General features: G+C 34.2%; 1 pseudogene; it reads left to right on the top strand.

Annotated features, from left to right (window-relative positions):
- Positions 1-404: 404 nt before the first annotated feature.
- LOC111530830 overlaps positions 405-16,536 on the top strand; it is a 132,094-nt pseudogene continuing 115,962 nt past the window's right edge.

Here is a 16,536-nt window from a genome sequence, read left to right on the forward strand (position 1 = left end):
TGGGACTGAAGATTCTGACAAAATAATCATGCCTTAGTTGTTCTGGTGATGAGTCCCCCTTCTGAAGCTGGTTAGGGCTCACCAAGAGTCACCTCAATATAAAACAGTTTTTATTACCCTTATCACTCAAGAAATTAAAAGGAATTTAGGAGCTCTGTTAAGAACTGGGATCAATGACCAACTATTTCCCAATATATCATACTTTCCAAAAGGGAAAAAAAAACTGCAGAGAGATGTCTCTGCATGTTCCAGGTATGTAATATGTCCGGAAAGGATAGGACTCTTTTTCATTCAAACAGTTAAAAAAGTGACAACCGAATACCTCTAATTTTTATTACGACTAAATCCACTGTCGTCCCTTCTCAATACCATATTGACAATGGGTTAGAAATAAAAGTTGCGTCATGTCGTAAGTAGAGCACGTTCCAAAAATGCTTATTTTTAAAAGAGTGTATTCAAAGCAACAGAGTAGCATATTAGAGTTTTAACACCTTTTCAGATTAATAAACATTAAAATCAATCTTAACAAACAAAACTTCCAAAAATTGGTTTCTACTTACATGCCAACCACTATGCCAGGTTCTTTATATGCATCCTCTCTCATTCTCACAATATTTCATGATATGTCTTACCCCATTTTACACATGAAGCACAAATAGCTTGATTGTCTTGCTCATAACTACACAGTTCAGATGCAAATGTAGCAAGCACTGTCTATAATACACTGCTCCACATGTGAGAAACTTCTTGAAATGTTCTCTGTACTTGTGAAATGAATTATTATCAATTATACTATTGATGATGAAAAATGAAATCTGTCTTATATGATATCACACTGAAAACTGTACATCAGCTATTTTGATTTAAAATTCAAGCAAAAAAGGATATTTTCACCACATATGCACTTTTATATTTGAATGCAAAGTGACAAAATATAGCTATGAATATATTTATATATAGTACAGTTTAATTTCTAGAATTTTTACTTATTTGGGGCAATCAGTACTTTTTCAGTGCTTTTTATGCAGAACAATTACACTTTATCTTTTGAGTTTTGTAAAAAGCATTACATAACCATTGCAACACGTTTAATTTCTATCCTCTAGGTAAGAAAACTTACTCTTTGTATCCTTTGGTAATCAGTAGAGCAAGAATTTTAACAACAGACATTCTATTGATTGGCAATGATAGCTATTTGGATAAGAAGTATAAGCAGACTGTTATTAATCAGTATGGTACAATGATATTGACAGTTTCAGGATCTGCAGTCTGACTTGCATATACTCTGCATACAAATGGAGAAAAATCACATAGTCTGATAAATTCTAATGTTTCATAGAAAATTCTTTTGTGAGTTGTCTATTTTGCATAGAACTGATTGGAATTAAATAGCTCTTTCTATTCAACTGAGAAATCGATATTCAGAATTCATCTGGTGTCAAATTTGGCTCCCAGTTTAATCCCGTGGTTAATTGAAGCATCTCATATTTATATTTATTGTCCTTTCAAAATTATATACAGAAATAATCATAAACCTATGATTTTCTCAAACAATTAAAAGATGACATGTGTAGAGCTAGAGGCCATTGTCCTAAGCAAACTAATACAGGAACAGAAAAGCAAATACTGTATGCTCTTACTTATAAGTAGGAGCTAAACAATGAGAACACACGGATGCTAGGGGAACAACAGACACTGGGGCCCTCATGAGTATGCAGGATAAGAGGAGCCAAAAAAAAAAAAAAAAAAAAAAAAAAAAAAAAAAACCTATTGTGTACTATGCTTATTACCTGGGTAACTATGCTTATTTCCCCAGTGACAAAATTATCTGTATACCAAACCACCATGGCATGCATTTGCCTATGTAACAAATCTGCACATGTAACTCTGAACCTAAAATAAAAGATAAAACAAGATAATTTAAGTGGCATAAGTTTAACGAAAATGAAGAATTTTTGATATTAAAGAAAGTTAAAATGTTTCATTATTCAATTTACTGAACCATACTTCTGGCAGCAATACAACTCTTCAGCTTTCCTGTTCCTCTGTGGAACACATCATCATCTGGCATGACCTCAGAATATCTCCGAAGGTGAGTGTGACAGTGCGTGAAGTAAAAGTGAAAAAGACAGGATTACGGTGTCTTTTACAGCATGGTGGTTCCTAAAATTTATTTCTTCTTTTTGAAGGAGGATTATGAGTCTCACGCATTTCTAAGAAACTTTATATTCCTACTGTGTGGAATAGAAATTCCCCAGCAACATTGGACTTTGGCCAATGATATGTGATCATAAGTTAGATACACAAATAATCCAAGCAGAAATCTTGTTATTTTTTGTCTCCCTTGCCCTGAGAATTATGTGTCCCAGATAGGTGCCTCATCTTCATCCTAGATCCTTGAATGAAAGGACACATCAAGCAGAGACCTATAGCTACCAAAATCAGACATCAATGATAAATAAACCTTTGTGTCGTAAACTATTGAGATGTATGGGTTGATTATTACCACAACACAAATGATTAATACAAAATGGTTGCTTGTGTTTTTATCTCTAAGAAATTATAAATTGAGTAGGTTTACTTCATTAATAAGGACACAAAATATTGTTTCTTTTAAGGTTTAGAGAACGAAAGTGGGATTAATCTCATTTTAGAACCACTCCATCTTAAAAATTGAATCAAGTTAAAAGTACTGCTTTCAATTTATGAATAGAGATAATGATCTATTATTTAGAACTTTACTGTGATATGAAAAACGAGTAGTTTCTTTTACAGTGATATTTGTTTTCCAGTCCAAATGGCAAACATTTTCAAGTCTAATACCATTTCAATCAAATCTAAGAAACTGTCAAATATTTTGTTGAACCAAAATGGAATTTTATTGTACTGAATATTTTAAAAAATAAGTAAAACTTATAGTTTGTATATATTTTCTTATGTTTCATTGTAACATTTGTTTTATGTAAACATAATTTGCATGTAACAATTATCTGGTCTAGTATAACAAATTTAATTTTGCAAATCCAAATAGTTAATAATGGCTCAAAACAGTGTGGAACTATGAAATACTTTGCTAACATTGCGGTTTTTATTCCTACATCTTTAAAATAGTTGTAAAAGTAACTTACTTAGTTAAGAAAACAACCAGAAGCTATACCATACAGTCAAATATGAAAAGTAAAAAATTACCTTTATTTATGTCATCCCACAGTCTTACTTTGTAGAGGTAATAACTTAAACATTTTTTTTTTTTAGTTAAAGTTGTTACTCCTTCAGTCCCTCCATTGCCCATACTTCTAAATTCAATTATTGAGTCTTGATTTCTTTATTTATCAACTTGAGACTTTACCAGTTGACTTTTGATATCAAACATTAGTAATTGAAATCACTCACACAAATTCCTCAGACTTTAACAAGCAAAAAAAAAATCACTTGGTGATCTTATTAAAATATTAACTTCTTAACAGTTCTTCCCTGAGCTGGTGTTATTGTTTCTAAGATCTCCTGTTTCCTTTCTATTAGATTTTATGTTTAAAACATTTATTTGGTTATTCACATCATCTTTACATAATCTTTGTTTATCCTGTGAATACCTTTATTTTGCTTTCAAACTCCTGCATGGATAGTTATTCAAATTGGAATTTCTGTGACGGGTCAAGTGCTGAAAAATTGTATTCTGCTGTCTTGCCGATGTCCTTCCTCCTCATCTATCAATACATTGAGTATAGAATTATAGGTTAAAATTTTTTCCTTTCAAAATTTTGAAGGCCTTGTGCCACCTTCTACTTTCCAATTTTTTGATGGGACATTGATGCAAATTTTATTCTTATACCTTTGAAAACTTATCTTTTCCCAGATGCTTTTAAAAATTTTAATTTATTCTTGAAATTCTGAATATGATTAAAATGAATCTAGGGTTAAGTTGTTTAAAATGTGTTGTAGTATTTTCATTTAAAGATCCTTTAAAATCTGAAGACTTGAGTCTAGATTTCAGTTACTGAAATTGCTTCCTTTACTTTCCCCATTTCCCCTTGGTTATATCTGCTGTGTAGTTCAGCATCTGAGTAATCTGTGAGTCCAGTTCTGTTGATTTCTTTGTTTCTTGACAATAAATTGCTTTATTTTTGCGTATGTGTCATAATTTTTATGAAGTTATACATAATGTGTAGTACAGGAAAATAGCATTTGTGTCAAGAAATTGGCAGGCATTTTCTGCTAGGCTCATAGTTTAAAGCGTTGCTTTCATTTTATCAGGAGTTGAGACAACGGGTTTGGACATTTTTTGTTGCCATGGTTACCCTCAGTGCACCTCCAACTTCAAACTGCTCTTGTGTTTCTTTGTGTTTAAGCTAGGGGCTGGCCTGCTGTAGAATATTTCTCAATGTTTCCTTGTGCCTCAGCTTTCTTTCCTGGGTCATATGTGAATGTCTCTCCAAGCTTTCCACTCTCCTCCAGTGGCTGACTGCTGGGTGTTTTCTTGTCTGAAGGTGCGGGGCAAGAGGTGTTCTTTCTTGTCTAGGTGTTGTCTCGGTCTTAAGTAGGCTTTGGGCTTCTAGGTCTCAGGGGTGGAGCTGCCTCAGTGATCCTGCTCCTTGTCTCCATGGCAGCTAATCTCTGCCTTCTGTATTTTGCAGATTTGTTCTGGAACAGTTTTGCTGCTCAGTTTTTAGGCTACTTGATTACCTTGCAAACTCAACTCTATAGTAATTTCAAGAAAAATTATGATTCTTAAATATTTTTCCCCAGCATTTTCCTGCTTTGATGATAACAGCAATATTCTTTCCAGTCTCTACATTCTAGACAGCAAAAGAACTTTCAGTAATAATAATCTTTTATTTCTTTTCATATAATACTGGTGGGTGTTTTTCCTTTAATTATCTTCTGCTCCTTATCATATTGGTATTTGACCCAGGGTTTTGTTTTTAAACCTAATGCTTGGAAAATTAATGTTTCTTTTTCATGCTGTTATTTTTATTAGTGTGTTCAATCACTCCTGTTTATAGGCAGAGGCCTATGCTGATTAGCATAGATAGATAGATAGTATTCACAGTTCAGACGTCTGCACATCCCCAAGCCTCTACCCTCAGTGGAATGCCTGGATATAGACTTTCTATAACTGTATGGACTTTATCACCTGGAAGGCTACCTTTGTGTTGCAAAGGTGGGGGACATCCAGAGTCCCTGAAGCATGGCAGTCATGGAAGCATTCTCTACTCTGGTGGGAGAGCACATGATCGATCAATTTTATTCCTAGGAGGAGCTGTTTTCCTTTCTACTGCATCCCCTCCTGTGCTCCAGCAGGTCCTTGCCAAGGCATAGAAACACTTCAGGCTTTGATTTGCCTCTATCCCAATCCCTAACACTGACATCACGACTGGCCACTAGGAAAAACTTTTTCTCTTTATATAGTACTTTTTAGGGCTCTAGCTAGGAGCAGATCTAGGTATTCTATCAATTAATATATGATGGCTTCCACACAGCCCATTCTTGTACTTTATGCCTGCCAATTCTAGCCTTAAGACCTTTTCAGGTCATTATCAGGCTAAGCAACTCCTCTCTGTATTAGCCTTTTCCAGTTAATGCTTTGGGTTGTAATTTCCTCTGGTTTGATTTGTCATTACATTCTCATGTGCATGCTATCTTCCAGAAAATTCTTCATTAATGGCATATTCTCTATTTTCAGAGTTGCCACAGTTTGTTGTTTAATAGCATATCTTTACTGTCATTTCACTGTGATTTTAAAAGGCAATAAAGGAACATGCTTACAGTAAATTCATCATCTTGAACCAGAATAGTCTCTGCAGAGTTTTAGATGAAAGAGAGATAATAGTAGTTCTGGTGAATGAGATTCAGTCCTGCATAAAAATGTATTAATTTCCCCATCTGTTCTTCTATCCATTAATTGGTTATTCATTTAATAAATATTGAGAACTTTCTATCTATAAGGCATTATTTTAGGCCTTGTAGTTATAGTGGAGAACAGGATAGATGGAAGCTGTCTTATGTTCAGTTAGGAAAGTCATTGTTAGTGATTTAATTACAGTTGTAATACATTCTATATGAAGAAGTAAGTTTGGAATGACAGAATTTCCTATTAAATTTTCAGGATTCCTAATATAATCTGGAGGTGAGAGGAGATTTCTGAAAGTAAAACTTGAGTTCTGTTCTAGAGCGAGAAGAATGTCCATAAATTTCTAAGAAAGAAATTTGGGAAAAAATATTTATGCCCAAAAAAACAGAATCAAATGAAGTCCCTATTTATCCTTGGAATTTAGTCAGATCTACATCCTTCTCTTTCACAAAATTGAGTTCATTATTTCCTTTTTTTCTTGTATGTATGACTGTGCATCCAATAAATTAATGTCAGGGACTCAAGAGACAGGATTCCAATATCTGCTCTGTTACTAATTAAAGTCTATGTTTTGGGAAGGTTACTCAACAATCTTATGCTCTATTAAAATGGTTTAAATACTTATAATTTCTACAAGAATTTTCAAGAGCAAAGTAATAAGAGATAATTAAGATAAATAGAAATATTCATATGTTTTACTTAAACACCTTTTGGTATTTAATTCTGCAGAACTAATGCAACAATGATATAAAGCTGTGCCAAATTTTCATTGTAGCATTGTACAAAATAGCAAGAAACATAACAGTAGCCTAATTTTAATAACGTAAAGGATGATTAGGTAAATTATGTTACATCATATCCTGTTAAAATGAGTAGTTCCAGAAACCATATAGAAGCATGGGAAGCTATATTCTAAAAGTAACATAAAGCACCATGTACAAATTTACTTGGAACTGGGATTACAGCTATGCAACATATTTTGTAGTATGCAAAGTCATAAGTGAAATTTGCAAAAGTGAAAACAGTTTTGTTCATGTAGTAGCTTAGAGAGCTAGTTTCTTTTATCTTATAAGATTCTTTCATGTTATAAAAATTTAGAGGAAAGAAATGACAGTATAACTATAAAAAGTTTGGCCATTTTCCTTTGTCTTGAGGCTTAATAAAACAAAACTTATCTAGCTAGTTTTGAGCTAGACATAGGAATGTTGTGATCTTCATGGATAACATAATCCTCATGCTTTAAATACAGAAGATGCTGTAAAGTGAGATAAGGGAACCAATTATCTCTCTGCATGTGTTAAATTCAGTCATCCATTTGGGCATTCACCCTATTTGTCTTCAATAGATTTCTACTAAAATAAAAGTGTTCCTGGGAAGGGTCACTCCTTAAAGTATTATTGAGCAGTGCCTTGGTTGACTCTGGTTGGCTGAACCCATATTTCTATGAAAAAAAGATATGAGAGAATCTAGGATGAAAATGGAAAAGGAGAACAAGAAATTGGAGAGTAGAGAGTAGGGACTACACTAAGTCTAGGAGAATGCCCAAGAGATGTTATCCCAATTAACAGTTTTGTCTTAGTGTTAGTCTCATGTTTTTGTTTGCTTTTAAAAATACGTAGCAATACTTACCTGCCTGTCAATCAATCATCAGTTTCTTTTTCACAAAGCACCCCTGAGGGGCACAGCAAGGCACTGTATTTAAAAAGAAGTCTAAATGGGAAAATTCAATGAGAGAAAAGACCTATTAATAGAAAAATCAAAATCCTATGGAAGAAAACACAATTATATTAACAACGTGAACCAGCAAAGGTGTCACAGTTGGGCTTTCAATTTGACTGTAAGTTTTCAGGAAGCCAAAAAATAAATGAAGGCATAGTTTATTAAATATTTCTGATTATAAAACTGACAAAAAGTAAGCATGTGGGTTTGACTAGAGTCAAAGCATGTGATGCAGTTCAGCAGTAAAATATTTCTTGTGCCTGGAGAGGGGAGCCCATTCTGAATTTTTTTTCAGACCACTATTGTCACAGAAAGTAGACAACCAAGTGCAATGCCAGAGTTCTGCACAATGGGAGGAGTTTCCCTGGCTCCTGATTCGCACACCATTCCTTAGTGAGGCTAGTGTGACTGCTGTCCATTAGTAATTTGCATCCGCATACTAAGCTGACCCATCTCTGAACCAAGCTCAAACTTTTCTTCTTTAGTCAGCTGGTTAGGAGATTACCCATATGGCCATGGGTGTAAGCAGGGGGAGGTTTACTGGTGCAACAGCAATGAAGTGGACATCTGGGCAACATATTCATGCAGCTTGCTTATGATTGGTTCTGCTTGTGCTAGAACTCTGATGTACCATTTTTATATTATGATCAATTTTGTTGGTCCTCTATTTCATATGAAAATACTCAATTCATGATTGGAAAATATGCTGCATAATCATATAGTGCCCCATGGACAAACTTTCTATCTTAGTAATGTGGCAGGAGTTGCTTTTTCAAAAGGTATATAATTTTAGCTGCAAGGCAAGGCATTGTTCAATACCTCTAATAGTTCACATTGTGATTCTCCTGTTGGACCTTTCCGTAAGTTTCGTGAGGCCTATTTTCCTCCCACCAAAATATCTTACACCATACAGTCTGCCAGTTCATTTGCCTCAGTGATTGAGCTGTTTACATTGCAGTGTAATGGTTCAGTGAGGTTTTGTTCCTGCTCTATGTCCCATAAAAAGCTGCTAGGGTCCCATTCTTTCATAATAGGGCTTTTATATTGGCAGAACAAATCAGCGACTCTTTATGAGCTATCAAGGAGACCTTCTGGCTTTCACACTTAGCTATCAATTGGGAACTAATTACTCTCAGCTTTTCTTTATCTTTTCTTACATCATCAATTACTCTTAGTAATAACCACCCAATTGCATTGTCCACATAGTTACTATTTGCCCCATATTTTTCCAAATGCTTGACAAAATGCATCAATGAATGTATTTTCCTCCCTTGGGATATCATCCCAGTTTACCAGTGGTGAGAATTTTTAACAGATGGCTTGTCACCTGTGCCAGGGTCTATAGTTCTCTATCTGCCAGCAGGTGTGGAGGTTCTTATTGCAAGGGAGTAGGAGGTGATACACTACCAAACATCCATTTTAGTGCCTTTTTTTTCTTGGGCCAACCTGGTACCAACTGTTGAAGATGTGTTCCCTAAGAAGCATACCTGAGATGCAGTTTTAACATCTCCCTTTCTTTGCCCAAGATTGACGTAGCCTTCCTCTCTCATTCATGAATTCTGTCTTTCTGATGGCAGCTTCACAAGTTTTGTTGTGAATACATTACTCAGAGAGAGCTCTCAGACTACTGAGCTGAAATCCCACGAAAATCTTTAAAGCATTATAATGAAAGCTAATTAGTTAGTTGATAAATTAAAAGAATACATTTTGTCAGTATAAATTGGCACGTGTATGCTTTCCTATACACAGAATGCCGGAAATATTTACCTGGAATATGACTGATAAAATCATGGTAATTAAAAGCATAAATACAGGTTTCCATCATAAAGATTTCAGCAAGCTGTTAAAATTCACAGAAACTTCCCTATCATTATACCCACTGGGGCTTATTATAGACTCTGTCCAGATACAGTCTGGTAGAGTGTTGAGTTCTGTTTATAGTTTAAAAAGTTGTGTTTCTTAGAAAAGTGATTGAACACTTGGGTGGCTGCTTGGGGTCCCTAACTGCATAGTAGAGAGAGAATAACTTATATCCTTGCTAATTTCCCAAGAGCAATGTAAGCATTAATTATATAATGCCATAAGACATTTGAAGCTTTTAAATATTAAATAGAAGGTATTACTAATAAAACTTTTAACTTTTTTCCACAAGTCTCAACTGATAGTTACTTAAAACTTTTCAGTAAAAATTTAAAATATATATCCTAGTCAGGCCATCTTAGCTTTTTTCACTGATTAATCCCAATTATTGATTGAAAAATTCACCTTGTATATTAGTTTAACATTAAAACACACTAGAATTTTAGAAACCAAAATCTTCTTGAAGCTGCAAAAGGACTTTGGTAATAAATCAATAATTAAGAGGTTATTTTATCAAAAGTTGAAAAATGTGGTTTATAGATATTTTTGCAGGGCTGTGGCTGGGTCACTTTAGAGAAAATCCAGAATGAATATTGACAATATAAAAACTGTTAACCGGAACACACCATAACACACAGGTATTGATTTCAAAATAATTATTTGATGGAGGCATAGTTTGCCTTTGATAATTCCAAGCCCTTTCTGTGTAGCCACCTCATCCATTAGTGGCTCAGTTATAGTCTTTCAATAATTCCCTTAGAACTGTGTTCCTATGTTCTTTTTATCTTTTTTCTTTGTAGTAATTATTTTTTGTCTCCAGAAATATTTGAAATTTAACAAGGTATAGAGTTAATCCAGAGAATAGAATGAAATATCAGACAAGCAAAAAGTAGGTAAGATATTTTGTGAGGGGATGTGAATTTGCTGGTCCTTCTTTTAAGAACAGTGAAGGGTATGAGGCTTTACCATACTTGCAAGCTAGCAAGTTTGCCTGCCATAGTTTTATGGATGATGATAGAAGGCATGAGACTCCTATCTAGGTCAGAAACAAAGAGTTTTATTACTCATGACACATGAACTTTGTGATCACATTGAGCATGAAATTCATGATATCTTTAGTTCCTGTTGCCCCCTAAGTTCTGCAAAGGTTATGCAAAGTCAGGCCCAGGTGGATACAGTCTTCACACATGCATTTATATCACAACTGAAGGAATTTGGAGTTTAGGAAACCCTCGATCTTATAGAGAGGGCTCGAAGGAAACTACCCAACCTTTGCCTTAGAGGAATACCTATGCCTTATACATTATTGTTACTCTTCTGGTCAGAAAACAGACTGCCCTCTTCCTTAGAGTGGGGTAATATCTTTTTCCATGATTGTTTTCTGTACATACATTATTGATAAGGTAGTGTGGAACAAAAGTTGTCAATGCCTTCTCATAAAATGTTAAGAAATGCAAAATTCCCATAGGGAATTGTCTCTCCAATCTCTCCTCACTTTCTTTATCCATTCACTCATTTGTTCATTCACTTATTAAACAAATTGTTTTGATTACTTTCTGGAATGATAGTTTGTACCTACATGCCTTCAAGTAACTCACAGTCTAACTATAAATAGGAAAGTATCCATTTACCAGGCTGGAAGGCTTTGGCTGGCTCTTCCATTTTCATGTTGGAAATAAATATTCCATGTTGGAAATAAACATTGATGTAGTTTGTGGAACTTCTGAAAAAATTCCCTGGGGAAAAAAAAAAAAAAAAGACAGTTTGCTAATTTATCTTACTATTCAACTGTTTGCCTACCCTCTAGTTTGATGGAACCATCTAAAATCTCATTAAAAATCCTTTGGTGATTATTTAATATGTTTACAATATATTTTCTCTAGAAAAATACAAAATCATGAGAATAGGATAGATGGTTTGCAGAAAAGTACTTCAACTACTGGCTGTCCATCTGAAAGGATATAAAATAAAACCATTCTTTAACCACAAACAAGAACAATTCTAAATGAATGAAAGACCTATATGTAAAAAGTCATTTTGCCTTGCAAGAATATCTAGGAGACTAGTTAAGTGTGGAGAAAACTTCTTAATTAAGAATAAAACTCTGATTTTATACAAGAGAAGATAGAAATATTTAAACTTATAATGACAAAATACCATAAAGAAATAGACAAATGCTTAATTTGAGAAAACAGATTTTTAGTGCAGATGATAACACATTTTTAGAAAGTTTTCAAAAGATTGACAAGGAGATGGCAAACAACTTGGTAGAAAAATATATACCTTATTGCAAAGCATATTCATATGTTCTCCCTACACACAAAAAGTTATTTAAAATCACTAGGAGTTAGTGAAATACAAATTAAAGTAAAATAAAATTTAAAAGATTTCTAACACCTACTGCTAGTGGGAATATGAGAAAAAATTAATTTCTATATAGTACTGATGAAAACACAAATTGATTTTTCACATTGTCAGGAAAAACTGTTGACATCTATTAAAAATGTGTATGCCATTTGACCTAGAAATACCACTCTTAGTACTCTAGCTCATAGAAATCAAAACATCAGTATGTAAGGAGATATATTAGAATATAGGTACATTGATATTTAAGTTATTTTTTATGTTGACAAAAATATTGAAAACCAAGTGAATGTACATGAAAATGGAAATAGGGGGATAGTTGAGTAAATTATGGAACTAACAATGTGGGAAGTTATACCCTTAAAAAGAATTAATTAGAACCATATTATTTAAAGTAAAGAGATTTGGAAGAATTATTTCTCATGAGAGCAGATAAAAAGATGTATCCTTTATTTTTCTAAAACAAATTATAAGACCATATATTCTGTTTATTATTCCACGATCATAAAGACAAATATGAACAGCTACAAATCAGATTTTAACATGATTGACCTGCAGGGGTATGTCATGTGATGTGGGGAGGGGAGGAAGTGATAAAGAGCGAAAGATTGGAAGCAGGCAAAAATGGAAAACCAAAGCAAAATCTGGCACTGAAAAAGGTACAGACGATGTGATCACACTTATCCAGAAATAGAAATTTTTTTGAACATATGCATAAAGATTTTAGGTAATACTTAGAAAAAAATAAAGGATAACATTCAAATATGTATTTATATTCTCAATGACTGCCACCAATGTCTTTTTCTGATAGAATTAAATTTCATGCATAGTCACTATTTTTCTTGGTACTGCAAGAGTGCCTTTATGCTATTTTTGTATTCTCTGTATGTAGATTTGAATTTCTTATTGTAAAATATTCAGTTTTAAACAAACAATATTATAGAAATCTGGAATTGTAAATATTTATTTTTTTAAAAAATGTATAAATTATAGAAATTGGAGAATTCATAAGTTAAATATTTGTACAGAAATAAAAGTGACAAGCATTTTTAGTGAAGTCACATATCATACAGTGACATTAACATGACTTTGGCCAAAAGGGTTTTCTCCCTTACAACTTAGCATATGTAGCTCACCATTTTATCTAACTTTGTCCCCTGAACTCCAGACTCCTTACATCTGCATTTAGATATCTAGTGGACACCTCAAACCAAATATATTTACATCAGAACAAATGTACTCTTCCCTTAAGCTTCTCATTTTAGAAAATGCCTTCTGCTTATCCAGCTGTTTAAGGGACAGGGGGGTGGGAGGGAATTATTCGAGTTATCCTTGATTCCTCTTTTACTAGTACAACTCATATTGTGGATATTAAAAACCCCATTGGTTGCACCTTTAAAATCTATCCACTTCCTGCTTCCACTACAATGAGCAGAGTCCAGGATATTTTCTCTCAGTTGAACAATTTTACTAGCCCTTCCTCCTGTTTATTAGCCTTGCTCCCATGCCTGTTATGCTACAAATGTATTCCCTACAAAGTAAACGGGATTTTTATTTTTAAATGTAAGATAAGTTATGGCACTCCTCTGCTGAAAGCCACCAGAGCTGCACTGTCCAATATATTGGGCATTAGTCACATGTGACTCTGTAATTTTAAAATTTAATAAATTAAATTTAAATTTCAGTTTATTTAAATTAATTTAATTAATTAATTAATTAAATTAAAATTAAATTAAAATGTCAGTTCATCAGTTGCAGTAGTTAGTAGCTACCTTTTTGGACAGTGCAGCTGTTTTCATCAATTTAGAAAGCTCTAGGACACAGCTGAGCTTAGGGCCTATTCATTTCACACCAACTAAAATCCCAAGTGCTATCATCCACCATCCCCACTTCTTGGATCTCACCTCACACAGCTCTTCCTTTAATGTGCTGGGCTCCAGCTACACTTTCCATGTTCTGCCTGGAGTGGAACACACAGCCACACTATTGCCTCACTGTCCCAAAGTCTTTGCACATAATGTTTATCTGCCTAGAAGGGTTTATTATTTATTGTAACGTGAGATGTTAGAGGTAGCTGCTATAATAGTAACTTCATAGTCTCAGTGCTAAAAAATCAGAAATCTATTTTACCTTCATGAAATATACTACATTACCACATACAGAATCATATATATATATTACATAAAGTATATATACTATATACAGCATTACATTTATAAAGTATTAGGATGTTTATTATGGGAGTGGCACCTTATGAGAGGTAATGAGGAAGAGGGCTCTCTGTTTAAAGCAATAATGACGGACTTAATCTGAAAGACACTCTCTGCCACCTTAAAGCTTGCCATTGGGTCAATATCTACTCAAGAGTTAGAAGAAAAAAGAAAGTAAAAAATGTTTCAGGAGGTTTGTTTGGGCAAGATCTGGATGTGCTGGGCATTACTTCTACCTACATTTCATCTCTGTTTAAGTATCTCCTCCCTATAGGGATTAAACTGATCACTATATCTAAGTTCATTTCTACCCATCTTTTCCAGTCCCTTAGGTTGGTTTAAATTTTAAAATAGCCCTTATCATGAGCTGCTATATTATCTATTTATATATTTATCTCTTATCTTATTTACCCACTAGAATATAAGCATTAGGATGCTAGGTTTTTATCCTGTGTTGTTCACCACTCTATCCACAGTCCACAGAACAATATCTGGAACACAGTGAGACTGAGCTCAAAAAATGCACACTAAATACATAAATGAAGGTCTTGCCTTACGCTCTTCCTGTTTTTCTTCTTACAAAAATAATTGAGCACTATTTATGCCACACTGCTAGTAGTTCGCTACTGCCATGATATCTGTCATGGACATATAAACCATAATTGATGAATGAGCAATGATTAAAGTAGGCATGTGAGTGACCAAGGAGGGCTATTTGCCCAGTAGTATATATGATTATGCAAAGAAATTTAAAAATGAAGAAAAAGTAATGAAGAACTAAATGTAGTAGAGCCTAGAGAGAAAATAGATCATTGGAGCAGAGTGGGGGTGGGGTGGACAAGAACCAGGAAGAAGTAGAACTCAGTGTTGCTGTGAAGACTTACCTTGGTGTCTGCAATGGACTATGAAGTCATATTGCCAGCAGCATTGTGAGAAAACGTCCCAGTCCAACCTGATGCAGGGATGTAGAGTGTGAGGGTATCACCATCCTCAGAGATAAGCAGTGCATTATACTGGAGTAAGATATTTAAAGATAGTTATACTCCAGAATGTTGGCTTTTCCATGGGTGAAGGCAGGAAACTTCAACAGAAGGTGGGGATGGAATAGCAAGATGTAGCAGCAAGGGATGGTTTTTGTAGTATCTGCAAGGACAAGGGGTATGTTGTGTCACATACACAAGACAAGTATACTGAGAGACATGGACATGTGAGACAGGGTTGTAGTCATGGTTACAGTTGGGTGAGGACAAATACATCCTTAAACAATATGTACATTAATTAATTTTTTTAACAACAAAGTACAGTTATTATCATGTGACACTCACCTAGGTACTGTGGAAACAGCTCTGAACAAGACCAAATCATAGCCCTTATGAAGTTTACCTTGTAGTGGGGAGCCTGACAATAAACTATTCTCTTCTCAGAATATAATTTTAGGCCATGATAAGTACTATGGAACCAAGCAGGTAGAGAATGATGGGAAAATGGGCTGTTTTGTATTGAGTGGTGTGGGAAGGCCTCATTGGTAAGGTGACATTTGAACAAAAATTTGAAGTGAGAAACCAACGTGTACAATAATGTGAGTGAATTAAATAGGTTTCACATAGAGTGATTAGGAAGTTTAAAGGATTCTTTATACTCTGGTTCTATTGTCAGGTCAGAATGCTATTTTTTTGAATTTTGAATTTTTGTGAGTTCATAGTAGGTATACATATTTATGGGGTACATGGGATATTTTGATGCAGGCAGACAATGCTCAGGATGCTATTTGGGAGAGTGGAAGAAAGAGCAGTTGTGAGACTCCCTCCCGTATATTCTCATGCAGAACACAAGGACAATGCATGGCATAGCTGTGATATTGCTGCTTTCATTACTGTTACTGATTCTACATGCATTCTCATGTTACTTTATGTGAAATGCTAAACACACACTTCCTTATTGGCATGGCTATGGAGGCATCTCTGAGAAGACTTTCTAAGACTTCCACTGTGTTCCAATCACTCATGATGCATTCCTGTTTCCCAAATGTTCTCTCATCACAACGTGATGATCTAATGACTTGTTTGTCCTCCCCACTTTCTCCTACTGCTAATATTACCAAGACCCTTACCTCCTTGGGGGTAGAGAGTACCCCAACTGATGTTTAATATTTCCTTCATTTTAAATATAGGCATGCACACAATAGAATCAGAATATGTTGAACAGAAATGACAGATTTTTATACCGTATTCTAGTTGTCACAGATATTACAAAATATATTTTGCATTCATTACTATATTGAAATTATGGCAGTTACTACACTTGCACAGTTTTTAATGCATTAAAAATAAAATTAATTAACTTTGTTTTAAATTTGATTTTAAATTTTGATAAATGTACTTCAAAATAATTAGTTACTTTTGTTATCCTATATATTTTACTTTATGCATTGAGAAATAGTATTCTCAGATGGGGTCCACAGCTTTCATCAGACCTCCAAAGGCATCCATGGCATAAAAAATGCTACTATTGATGATGGCCGAATAGGAACAG

The sequence above is a fragment of the Piliocolobus tephrosceles genome, chromosome 4 (genome assembly GCF_002776525.5).
Source record: "Piliocolobus tephrosceles isolate RC106 chromosome 4, ASM277652v3, whole genome shotgun sequence".
In the NCBI taxonomy this organism is placed as follows: domain Eukaryota; kingdom Metazoa; phylum Chordata; class Mammalia; order Primates; family Cercopithecidae; genus Piliocolobus; species Piliocolobus tephrosceles.